This window comes from Primulina eburnea, chromosome 12 (assembly GCF_022965805.1).
Source record: "Primulina eburnea isolate SZY01 chromosome 12, ASM2296580v1, whole genome shotgun sequence".
NCBI lineage: Eukaryota > Viridiplantae > Streptophyta > Magnoliopsida > Lamiales > Gesneriaceae > Primulina > Primulina eburnea.
The window spans coordinates 6,503,183-6,515,177 of NC_133112.1; the positions used below are offsets into that span (position 1 = coordinate 6,503,183).

The 11,995-nt window shown below is 38.3% G+C and overlaps 1 pseudogene; it reads right to left on the reverse strand.

Annotated features, from left to right (window-relative positions):
* Window positions 1–8,008: 8,008 nt before the first annotated feature.
* Window positions 8,009–11,627, reverse strand: LOC140807232 (probable methyltransferase PMT21; annotated as a pseudogene).
* Between the last annotated feature and the right edge of the window lie 368 nt (window positions 11,628–11,995).

The window sequence follows — 11,995 nt, forward strand, 5'->3', positions numbered from 1 at the left end:
CTGATTCCAGATCAGCGGTAAGATGATCAGAGGAGGATTGAAACAGAATTGTGGTATTTGTTACTAATCTATTTGATTATCAGATATGCCTCCGAGACGAGTACCAGAACAGGGAAGTACATCAAATCCTCCAATGGACGTCACCCTGACTCCAATGGAAACGTTACTGAAACGATTTAAGTCATTTCATCCGCCAACTTTGAAAGGAACAGAGAACGCTGTGGAGTGCGAGAGTTGGCTTGGTGATATTGAGATGCTGTTCGAATCCTTGGAGTATACAGATGAGAGGAGAGTGAAATTGATTGGACACCAGTTACACGATGTTGCAAAGGACTGGTGGATTACGAGAAAGAGAGCCATGGAGCATAGAGGTACGACTATTACCTGGAATATATTTAGAACTGAATTTTACCAAAGATTCTTTCCAGTGTCGTATCGAAAGGACAAGGGAGCGGAGTTTGCCAATCTAAAGCAGGGACAGATGAACATAGAAGAGTACGGGTCAAAGTTTTCCACCTTGCTGAAATTTTCTCCACATGTAGCTGACAGGGAGGAAGCTACTGCCGACCAGTTCATCAATGGCCTGAACCCCGACATTTTCACATTGGTGAACACAGGACGACCGAATAATTTTACTGACGCCTTGAACAGAGCCAAGGGAGCAGAAGCCGGTCTGATGAGACAGAAAGGGGCTTCATTTGTGCCTCCAGCACCGAGACCACAGCAACCACCTCCCAGATTTGAGAGTGGCAGCAGCAGCGGAGGGAAGAAAGAATTTTTGAAAGCCAGGGGAAAGCAATTCAAGAAATCTGGCAGTAGTTCTTCCAGCTCCGGTGGTTCTAGACAGAGCCAGAGTTACACTGGAGTTTATTGCAAGACTTGCGGAGGAAGACATGCAACTAAGCAATGCCAGGGAGTGACTGGTAGTTGCAACATCTGTAAACAGCCGGGACACTTTGCTAAAGTGTGTCCCCAGAGAGGTTCCCAAAGATCTCAGGGAGCCGAGTCATCGGGATCAGCATCACAGACTGAGAAACGATCAGCTGCTGTCCATACATTCCAGCCAGCGCCAGCTCAGTCACAGCAGAGGCCAGGAGGAAGCCAGACGGGTAGCCAGCCTCCTAGACAGCAGGCCAGAGTATTCGCTTTGACAGAGGAGCAGGCCCAGGAAGCACCAGATGACGTTGTGGCAGGTAACTGTTCTTTATGTGGTTACCCTGCTTATGTATTAATTGATACCGGTGCTTCACATACGTTTATTTCTGAACGATTTGCATTAAGTCATGCATTGCCTGTAGAGTCTTTAGCTACTGTAGTGTCTGTCTCTTCGCCTTTGGGGACATGTTTGATATCTGTAAATTCTGTAAAACATTGTGTACTACAGTATGACGGGCATGAGATTGAATTAGATTGCATCGTACTTGGGTTGTCCGATTTTGATTGCATTACCGGTATTGATATGCTGACCAAGTACAGAGCGACTGTGGATTGTTTCCACAAGATAGTGAGATTCAGACCAGATATGGCTGAAGAGTGGAAATTTTACGGTAAGGGTTCTAGATCAAGAATTCCTTTAATATCCGTATTATCTATGACTCGATTGTTACAAAATGGAGCAGAAGGATTCCTTGTATATTCAGTAGATGTGCTGAAGTCGAGTCCAGCATTGGCAGATCTGCCAGTGGTACGTGAGTTTGCTGACGTCTTCCCAGATTACCTTGAGTTAGAGAGATAGACTTCAGCATTGAACTGATGCCAGGTACAGTGCCGATCTCTAGAGCTCCGTACAGAATGGCACCAGTTGAATTGAAAGAATTAAAAGATCAGCTGGAAGACTTACTGGCCAAGGGGTACATCATACCCAGTGTTTCTCCTTGGGGTGTTCCAATACTGTTTGTGAGAAAGAAAGACGGTTCGATGAGACTCTGCATCGACTATCGGCAACTGAACAAGGCAACGATAAAGAATAAATATCCTTTGCCTCGTATTGATGATTTGTTCGATCAGTTGCAGGGTTCTTCGGTATATTCCAAGATTGATTTAAGATCGGGATATCATCAGCTGAGAGTCAGAGATTCTGATATCTCAAAGAAAGCATTCAGAACCAGGTATGGACACTATGAATTTATTGTCATGCCGTTTGGTCTGATGAATGCTCCAGCTGTGTTTATGGGATTGATGAACCGTATATTCCAGAAATATCTCGATGATTTTGTGATTATTTTCATCGATTATATTTTGATTTATTCAAAGAATATGAATGAGCATGCTGAGCATTTAAGAACGGTATTGCGAATTTTAAGGACGGAGAAATTATATGCGAAATTGTCGAAATGTGAGTTTTGGTTAAGACAGGTAGTATTTCTGGGTCATATTATATCCGGATATGGGATATTAGTGGATCCCAGTAAAGTAGAAGCCGTGATTTCTTGGCCAAGACCGATATCTGTGCCCGAAATTTGCAGTTTTATGGGTTTAGCGGGATATTACCGTCGATTCATTAAAGATTTTTCAAGTATAGCTAAACCAATTACTCAGCTGACTCAAAAGAATGATCCATTTGTTTGGTCTGAAGAATGTGAGACCAGTTTTCTTGAGTTGAAAAAGAGACTGACCAATGCCCCGGTGTTGACTATTCCATCCGGTACTGGTAATTTTGTGGTTTATTGTGACGCTTCTCACAGAGAGTTGGGATGTGTGCTGATGTAACGAGGGCATGTTATTGCTTATGCCTCAAGACAGCTTAAACCACATGAGACCCGTTATCCAATTCATGACCTAGAATTGGCAGCCATTGTCTTTGCATTAAAGATATAACGAGTCGGCGACACTATCTTTATGGTGAGAAGTTTGAGATATATTCTGATCATAAGAGTTTAAAATATCTGTTTTCACAATCTGAATTGAATATGAGACAACGAAGATGGCTGGATTTGCTTAAAGATTTTGATTGTGAAATCAAATACTATCTAGGAAAGTCTAATGCAGCAGTAGATGCACTAAGTCGAAAGGTATGTTCTTTATCCTTGTCGACGATCGGTGTTTCAAATTTGATAGAAGACTGATGTTTGTCTGGATTAGCATTTGAAACAAATTATAGACCGTTGCGACTTTATACGGTGCAAGTAGAACCAGAACTGATTATGAGGATTAAGGCAACTCAGAAAGTTGATCAGAATGTACAAAAATCAGTATCGATGGTTAAAACAGGACATCGATCGGAGTATCAGGTACGTGATAACGTCTTGTATGTGAATAATCGTCTGGTTGTGCCGAATGTTTCAGATTTGAGACGACAGATATTTTCAGAAGCGCACAACAGTCGATTGAGTATTCATCCTGGTGGCAGAAAGATGTATAACGATCTGAAAAGACAGTTCTGGTGGAAACAAATGAAGACTGACATTGCCGAATTTGTCTCCAAATGTCTAAATTGCCAGCAGGTGAAAACAGAAAGAAAGAAACCAGGAGGGTTATTACAGAATTTGTCTATTCCTGAATGGAAATGGGATCACATTTCCATGGATTTTGTGACGCAACTACCGCGTTCCTCCAAAGGTTGTGATGCGATTTGGGTCGTGATTGATAGATTGACCAAATCCGCATGTTTTATTCCGTACAAGATGACGTACAGATTTGACCAGATTGTAGAGATCTATGTCAGAGAAGTGGTCAGATTACACGGAGTGCCGAAGTCAATTGTATCAGACCGTGATCCTCGATTTACTTCGCATTTCTGGCAGAGTTTGCAACAGGCTCTGGGTACGAAATTACATCTAAGTATCGCATACCATCCACAGACCGACGGACAGTCAGAGCGGACTATCCAGAAACTGGAGGATATGCTGAGAGCAGTAGTGCTTGATTTTAGCACTAATTGGCAAGATGTATTGCCGCTCTGCGAGTTTTCGTACAACAATAGCTATCAGACGAGTATTGAGATGGCACCATTCGAAGCGTTGTACGGAAAGAAGTGCAGATCCCCTCTCTATTGGGATGATATCTCTAAAGTGCCTGAGATTGGACCAGATATGATCAGAGATATGACAGAAAAAGTGAAGCTAATTCAAAAGAAAATGAAGGCAGCACAAGACAGACATGCCAAATATGCCAATGTTCGATGTAGACCGTTGGTATTTGAGGTAGGAGACCGAGTATTTCTAAAGATTTCACCTTTCAGAGGAGTTGTCAGATTTGGCAAGAAAGGGAAACTGTCTCCACGATACATTGGGCCTTATGAGATTCTCGAGAAGATAGGAGATCGTGCCTATCGACTCGCTTTACCGCCTTCACTATCTGGAATACATGATGTCTTTCATGTATCGTTATTAAGGAAGTACCTTCCTGATGCTTCACATGCTATTCAACCAGACGAGGCCGAACTGGATGAGACGTTGAGCTATGTTGAAAAACCGGTTCAGATTATTGATCGTAAAGAAAAACAGCTCAGAACGAAGACTATTCCACTCGTGAAAGTTCAATGGACTCGTCATGGCACTGAAGAAGCCACCTGGGAAACTGAATCAGACATGAGACAAGAATTCTCAGAGTTATTTCGATAATGTAAATTTCTTATACAGTTTGTATATATACTCCTTATTGATACGATTAAATGCCTGTGATTTCGGGGACGAAATCGTATCTTAGGGGGGGAGAAATGTAATGCCCGAGAATTTGATCCTAATAATCAATAATTATTGATTTATAATTTGACATGATTATGAAAGGATTAATCGGGACACGGTTTAAAGTTGGCATAAAAATATGTATGTGCGAGGACAGTGGCATCGGCGCACATGCACGACTATATGCGCGCACATGCGCGAGAGGTCCAAAGAGGTTCGCGCATATGCGCGACTTGGATTCGCGCACATGCGCAAGGGTGGCAGAGAGTTGGCATTTTTGAGCAGAAGCCTCGCGCATATGCGCCAAGATGTGTCGCGCATATGCGCGAGCCACCGTGTAGACACGCGCCGAGACTTAAGGTCTCGCGCATATGCGCCGGTTGATGTCGCGCATATGCGCGAGACGTGCTGCTCAAAGAAATGTGCCACCTAGCTTGATATGCAACGTGTATATATATATATATATACCTTAATTCTTAAATGAATATATATATATATACCTTAATTCTTAAATGAATCAGAAGAAAAGAAAACGAAAACGTGAGGGAGGAATTGCTTTTGACTTCAGAATTTGATTTACGATCAATCCGTCCGTTAGATTTTAAATCCGACTTCGCTACTGTGTTCATATCAACGCAGGCTACTACATGACGTAAGTTTTACTATGTTTTGACATGTTTTGAAATTATGATGTTGTTAGAATTGAATACACGTCATATATGTTGTTCTTGACATGTTAGACAGCGTAGAATCGAAGTCAGATTTAGAAACGAACTGAATATGTAATTGTTATGAATTTCAGAATGAAATTGACTAGAATTGATATCAGATTTGTACGGTGGTTGATTGTAAATTGTTGGAATTAGTAGATACTGGTTTGGTATCACAGATATCGCGAGATTGTACTGTTGTACCGTCAGAATTTGATTAAACAGAGGTGTCGTGATTTGATTATAAGATTGATACAGAATATTGATCTTGTCATTGCCAGATTGAACAGTGACAGACTTTGATTGTATCAGATTGACAGCAAGAAAGGTATAAATAAATGTTGATTCGGGATTGCACAACTCGAGTTAGGTTTGACTTGAATTTCCCTAAATCACATACTTTATTTTATTGCATTGATATTTGCAGATTATCAGATTGATATGTTAATCTATTGACTTAGAGCAGAGTCAGAGTTTGAGTCTAGGGCAGAACCGTTGAGACTCTAGAATTACTGTGTATCGATGAGCTTAGATGTAGATCGACGTCTATTGTAGACATTCGATACAGCATACCAAAGTCTAAATTAGATTGGGATCCCTAGATTAGAAATAAGTTGAGATAAGATAACAAGACATTGTTTTAAATACAGATTCGTATTTGTTCATGTAGTCAGATTGGATACATGTTTTAATGATTGTTTATGCTTTTATATATGTTTTATATGATTGGATTGATACATTGTTTATACTGGGATATTTATATCTCACCGGAATTATCCGGCTGTTGTCTTGTCTGTATGTGTGCATGACAACATGTGGGACAGGTTCAGGGTCACAGAAATGAAGAAAGATTGAGTTAGAGTGGAGACTACGGACTTGAACTAGAAATAGGGTTTAAACACTTGATAGTTAGTTGTTGAACCTGAGATGTGTATGATTGTATATTGTATCAGATTTATACTTTTATACTGATGTGTATAGGAGTTTAATTTCATTAACTTCTGCATTTAAAAAAAAAATTAGACCTTGTTTATTATAATTGATTAATTAATCCCAATAATGATTAAGAATATGATTAGCGTCCGGGTCCCCACACTGTTGCTGATGTGCCATGCCCATTATTTTTTTTAAATTGAGTTTTGTTTTTATTTATATTTTATATTTATTATTTGAGAAAAATTAAATATATTTATTATTTAATATTAATAAAATATCATATAAATTAATTATAAATATGTTTTTATATTAAACAAAATTCATATGATTAATATTTAATTAACAATTTGCAAAATAAAACATGAAAGACTAATCCGGTAGACAAAAAAATTGATCCCGCGTTATGAATGCATTATGTTAATTTTTTAAATCAATTGTATAATTCATAAATTACTCAAACTCGGTTCTTTTACGGGCTTGAACTACTCGAACTCAACTCGAGCTGCTCGTGAGTAACTCGAGTGCTCGAGTTGTGTTCACCCATTAGTTGAACACAACATGTTTCCACTCGCATCTATTTTAAGGAATATATCATCACTATTAAGTGTGTTTTAATTCCCATCAAGATTAAGAGAAGGATTTCAAATTCATTTATTTTTTTAGGAAATCCACTTGACATGAATTCCAAATTCTATATAGTTATTTCTTAAGTAATTGTCGTGAATTTTGAATTCATCCCAAAATATAGTCATCTCAAATCTCAAATATTTCATCAAATCCAGACCCTTCAATCTAAACGCAACTTTAATGTTTTTTAACTGTTGGATTGGCTCTTGGATTGTTTTAATTTCGATAAACCCAAAATCTACGACCTAGTTTTTTTTTTTTTTTTTTTTTTTTTTTTTTTTTTTTGAATAGACGATAATATGAAATCGCATTCAACCCAGAATAATTTGACACCAAGTTGATCGAGTCTATTAAAAATATTTAAAGAATGTTTACAATCTCTAAAAAAAGTTATGAAATTTTCTTGGCAGATCATTCATGGATTTTAGCAGCATTATATGTGACGAGGTTGTATCTACCATGATACCCCTTGACATTGATTTTATGGGGGAAAAAAAAGGAAACTTTAATTTTCATCTCTCCAAATCAAAGGGGAAAAGTTGGAATTTTTGCTTTGGAGGTTGGAATGTGCAAGTTACTTTTTTTAATCCAATATAATTATTATAATTAATGAACATACGAAACAAAAAGTCCATTTGTATATAATATTTTTATTGTAACGAATATAGTTTAATGGTAAAAACTTGATTCGTTCTTGTAAACCTTTAATAGTTAAAAAGATCTTTCTGTTTTATTCGTATTCCGATTAAAAACTTTATTTCTTCAAATTTAAAAAGATTTAATCATTTACCTTTCAAATGAGCCATTCCATTCTTGTGATTTCTATATCTAAGTCACTTATAAATTTCAAAGTTAGATTATGAAATCGCGAAACAGAATTTGAATTAGATCGATATTTCTAATTGAATAAGTATACGTAAAAGGATCCATGCACGAGTCACGATAAATCATGCACACCTGATAAATTCTACAAATACTTCATTATCACATCTGAGGAAGCAAAAGCACACCAAATTAACTAAACAAACCGAAATTAGATTTTCCACTGTAGGTTTGGTGTTCCCGGCCTGTCAAATTTGCTAGGAAAACAAAACCAAATAGAGCCGGACGCAAAGAAACTATCAAATGATTTACTGAAATAATCGAATCGAATTAATTACAAAGCGATTGTTATTTTAGTAAAACCGAACTTTTGCGACACCAAACGTCGATCAGCTTGGTTAAGCTACTCAAGATTGGCCAATTAGAATAATAAGACCTCGTCAAATGGTGAAATAATAAGCCAACAACAACTGATAGCTTGTAGCTCGTCTGACACGAAGTTTTTATGCAACGGACAATATATGAGAGAGTGGTATTATAGAACTTACTTCTCTTCTATGGCCGGTATTTTGAGTTTAGTATAAGTGTGATCTCTGAAAGAAAAAATCTCCACAATTCTCTGTTTTCTCAAGCATCTTATGAACTTCCCTTTGTGTACCATAGCTTCTTCTGGCAAATTAAGAGCTTTTCCTTTTCAACACCATATTCCGTGTCTTCTTTACGACAATTCCATTTCATTCCTTTAGCAACCGTAGCGACAGCATCCACAAAATAGCTCGACTCCCGGATGATTGCATACCCGTTTGGCCGGAGTATGCGATCCATCTCTAACATAACGTACTTCATTTCACATCTGCCAAAAGAATAGTGTCAAAAGGACTATTATTGGTGGGGGATGAGCATAGTTTTTTTTGAAGACTGGGGTAGCTGTGCAAACATATTGTTTTCAAGAACATCAAATTCGAGACTAGCTCGAGCATGCTTTGACATTTTCTGAGCTAAAATATTTTATGTGATAGCTGACGGCAAGTGTTAATGTACTAATTAATATCTTGAATTTTACTTGACTTCAGAGTAATTCACTCTTTGAGCTTCGCTTTGAGCAAACAAATTAGACAGAGCTTCAATTTATAAATTTGTGTAGAATTTGACTTGATTCGATTTGTTTGTACACAGAATTGGGGAAATATGGCATTTATCTAGGGCCATGGTGCCTGATTGAAAACACATTTGTCAGAGAGTGTTGTTCACAAGAACTTCATTCAAGAAACATAGTGGAGAGGAGGGGAGTAGAGCTTCACCTGTGACTTTCAGTGGTGAAAAGGCCGTCTAAATGAAGGAGATCGTATGTTCGGGGATACGTTGAAAAAGCCTCGCACCTAAAAATGATGCCAAATATATCAACATCATCTGAGAATCAAACACTTTCAAAAGATAAATGTTGATGCATTTTCAGGTAAAATATGCATTACCAATCGTGATAGGTTCCTATGAGGCCCCTATCATACACTGTAGCTAGCGTATTTAGAGCATAGGACGAGACGACATTCATAACCCACGAAGGAGCATCATTCAGAGCAGCAGCAAGACCTCCATACATCGTGTTCATATCCATGATGTTTCGTATCTTGTCAGTTCCAATTGCAGGGAGCAATTTCTTGTAGTGTTTTACTCGTATATTCCATTTACTATCATCGTGGTTGAAAGCACCGTCACTTCCACCTCGAACATCAGAAACACGCTCAGGAGCAGTATGCAGTCGTTCGGGCCATCTGGGAAGCGATTTTAATGCTAGTTTCTTGTACTTCGGGTGAGGAACAACAACACAAGGTCGAATTGAAGTGTACCATGCTGAATCTGGTTCAGTACCATCATCACACTTCGGAGGATAATTGTCGGGTGCCTGGAGCTTCTTGTAGCAGCTATTGTCGGATGATTTCTGCCAAACGGCAATATCATCTTTCTTCTTGTATAATTTGAAACACATCGAGGAAAGTAATTCTCGCAGTTTTTCATAATTTGATTTCTGGTCTTCAATAGTTGTATTCCATCCTCTCCAACGATTCTCATAGTTTACTGGGGGGCCAGAAAGTACCCAAAAACCACCAGGACGGAGAATGCGGTGTATCTCTAGAAGGTAAATTCCACCTGAGAAGGATACCGGTGCATGGTAAATGATAGATTCCAAGTATTCCGACTCAAGGCCTTAAAAACGATTAGAAACTATTTGGATTGGTTTTCATAAGAATGATTTAAAACTAGCTGAATAGCTTTTCACAATAAATTATTTGAAATCAAGCATGCAACACAGGGTAAATGTAATTACCGAATTCAGTCCACGGAATAAGGCATCTTGAGCAATGTGCCATGTCGAAAGAGTTTGACGGGAAGGGTAGCCGTTGCGTCGAAATGATGCCCAAGATTGCGGGTATTCCACGTTCCAAAGCAAACTGAACTTGAGCTTCATGGTTATCTCTTGGGGCGAGAGATAATGATAGAACCCTACGATCGAGCAATTCACCTCCCCAACTTGCAACCTGAACATTTATGAGTAAAATGCTAATGATTTTGTACAGGGAGATAAAATTTGCGGATGAACCATAGAAAGTAAACTCACCCCACACCCTGTATCAATAGCCGTACGAATTGTCCCATCTTTAATTCCTGGAATAAGATCTTGCAACAAATCCACGTAAGGACCAACACCATTGGGGAACATAGTGCCGCCACCAGGAAAGAGGAACTTTTCCCCTTCTTTCTTCAGCCAATGCTGATTCGATTTCTTTCTGTTAATCCAGTCGTATGGAACATTCCTAAAAAAATTGAATATTTTTTTAGTTAACGCCAAGCCATGAGAACAAGTAAACCGCTTCAAATCAGATGAATTTTCCTGAAGAAAATGCTTATTACCTGTACCAACATTCATCTCTGCTCTTTGGCCATCTGATAGGTGATTTGTAACCGTTAGGAGGGGGAATCAAGCATTCTTTCCTTTCAAACAATGGAGGGCAATGGCGCTCGAGAAAAGAAAACCGGTGACGACTGTACTTATTCCACCTCTGCAGTAATACCGTAAATTGTTGGGTTCAGGCAACTAGGATTACGCTACAGGAAATAAACTTTCAGTGACTGATAACGGATAACCACAGAAGCGTAGGTAATATTTATTGATGTTTTCTCCAAACTTCCCATTTTCCAGAAGTGAAAATAACCAGTTTCACCTCATCTTCAATTTCTCTTGTCTAAACACATTTCCACCTCATTTTACATTTTCCTATGGAATCATTATTTCAATATAACTTTCCCCCGAATAAAACAGAAGAATTATATTATACTCGAACCCAATAAGTTAGATTTTAAAATTTCAAAATACTCTCACAAAGTATTATAAATTAAATAACTCGGATCTATTCTTATATCTCATTAAGAAGAACCGATCATCAATCACATTTACCAATTCATTTCTGGAAACATGTTCTCGGAACATTTTGTAAAAACAACCCAAATACTACCTTAGTGTTTGCCATTAATCATAGTGGTCTTTTTCTATTCATTTGATGGAAAAACACACATCAGATTCAAACAGTAAGACCAAGAAACAAACGTATTTTAAGAATACCTTCGGATCTGTGCACGGCGTGTAATCTTGAAAATCTGCAGGGCATGCAGGAAAAGTTACATCTTTGATCTGGAGAGCGCCAGTTTTCGTTTCCTTTGAAGCTCCACCTGCTTTATCAACTGCCTGAGTTAAATAAATGTCCTTTCGCGAACAAAAGAACCCGCCCAGGTAGAACGAAAGGCACGCAAAGCACAACAAGCATTATTGCCATGGGAACCGTCCTACATGTTTTCTGAGGTTGGGTAGTTGGTTTTCCATCTTTGTTCTTCATAGTATCAGTATACTATGTAATCTGCATAAACACACAAGGCAAAAAACTGAAATGAAAAGGCATAGTTCCTTCCTTAAAGAAGAAAGAAAATGCCATCAATGAAAAGGATAATGCAGCTAGTAAATGTAGAATAAAACATGAAACGACTATCATAATCAACAAGAAGACTCAAGCAAGTATAAGCAATAGCCAATAAGCGAGTCCAACCGAGAACAATAAGTAACAAGAGAATGCAGTATATGATCGCAAAACAAATTTAACCAGAGATTACCAGTAGCTAAATGTGTACAAGACCATTCAAGCTCAATGTGTGGAAGAAACAACATCCAAGGTCAAAAGGACGTGGAATTTAACAACATCTAGTGGAAAAAAAAAGCCATCTTAT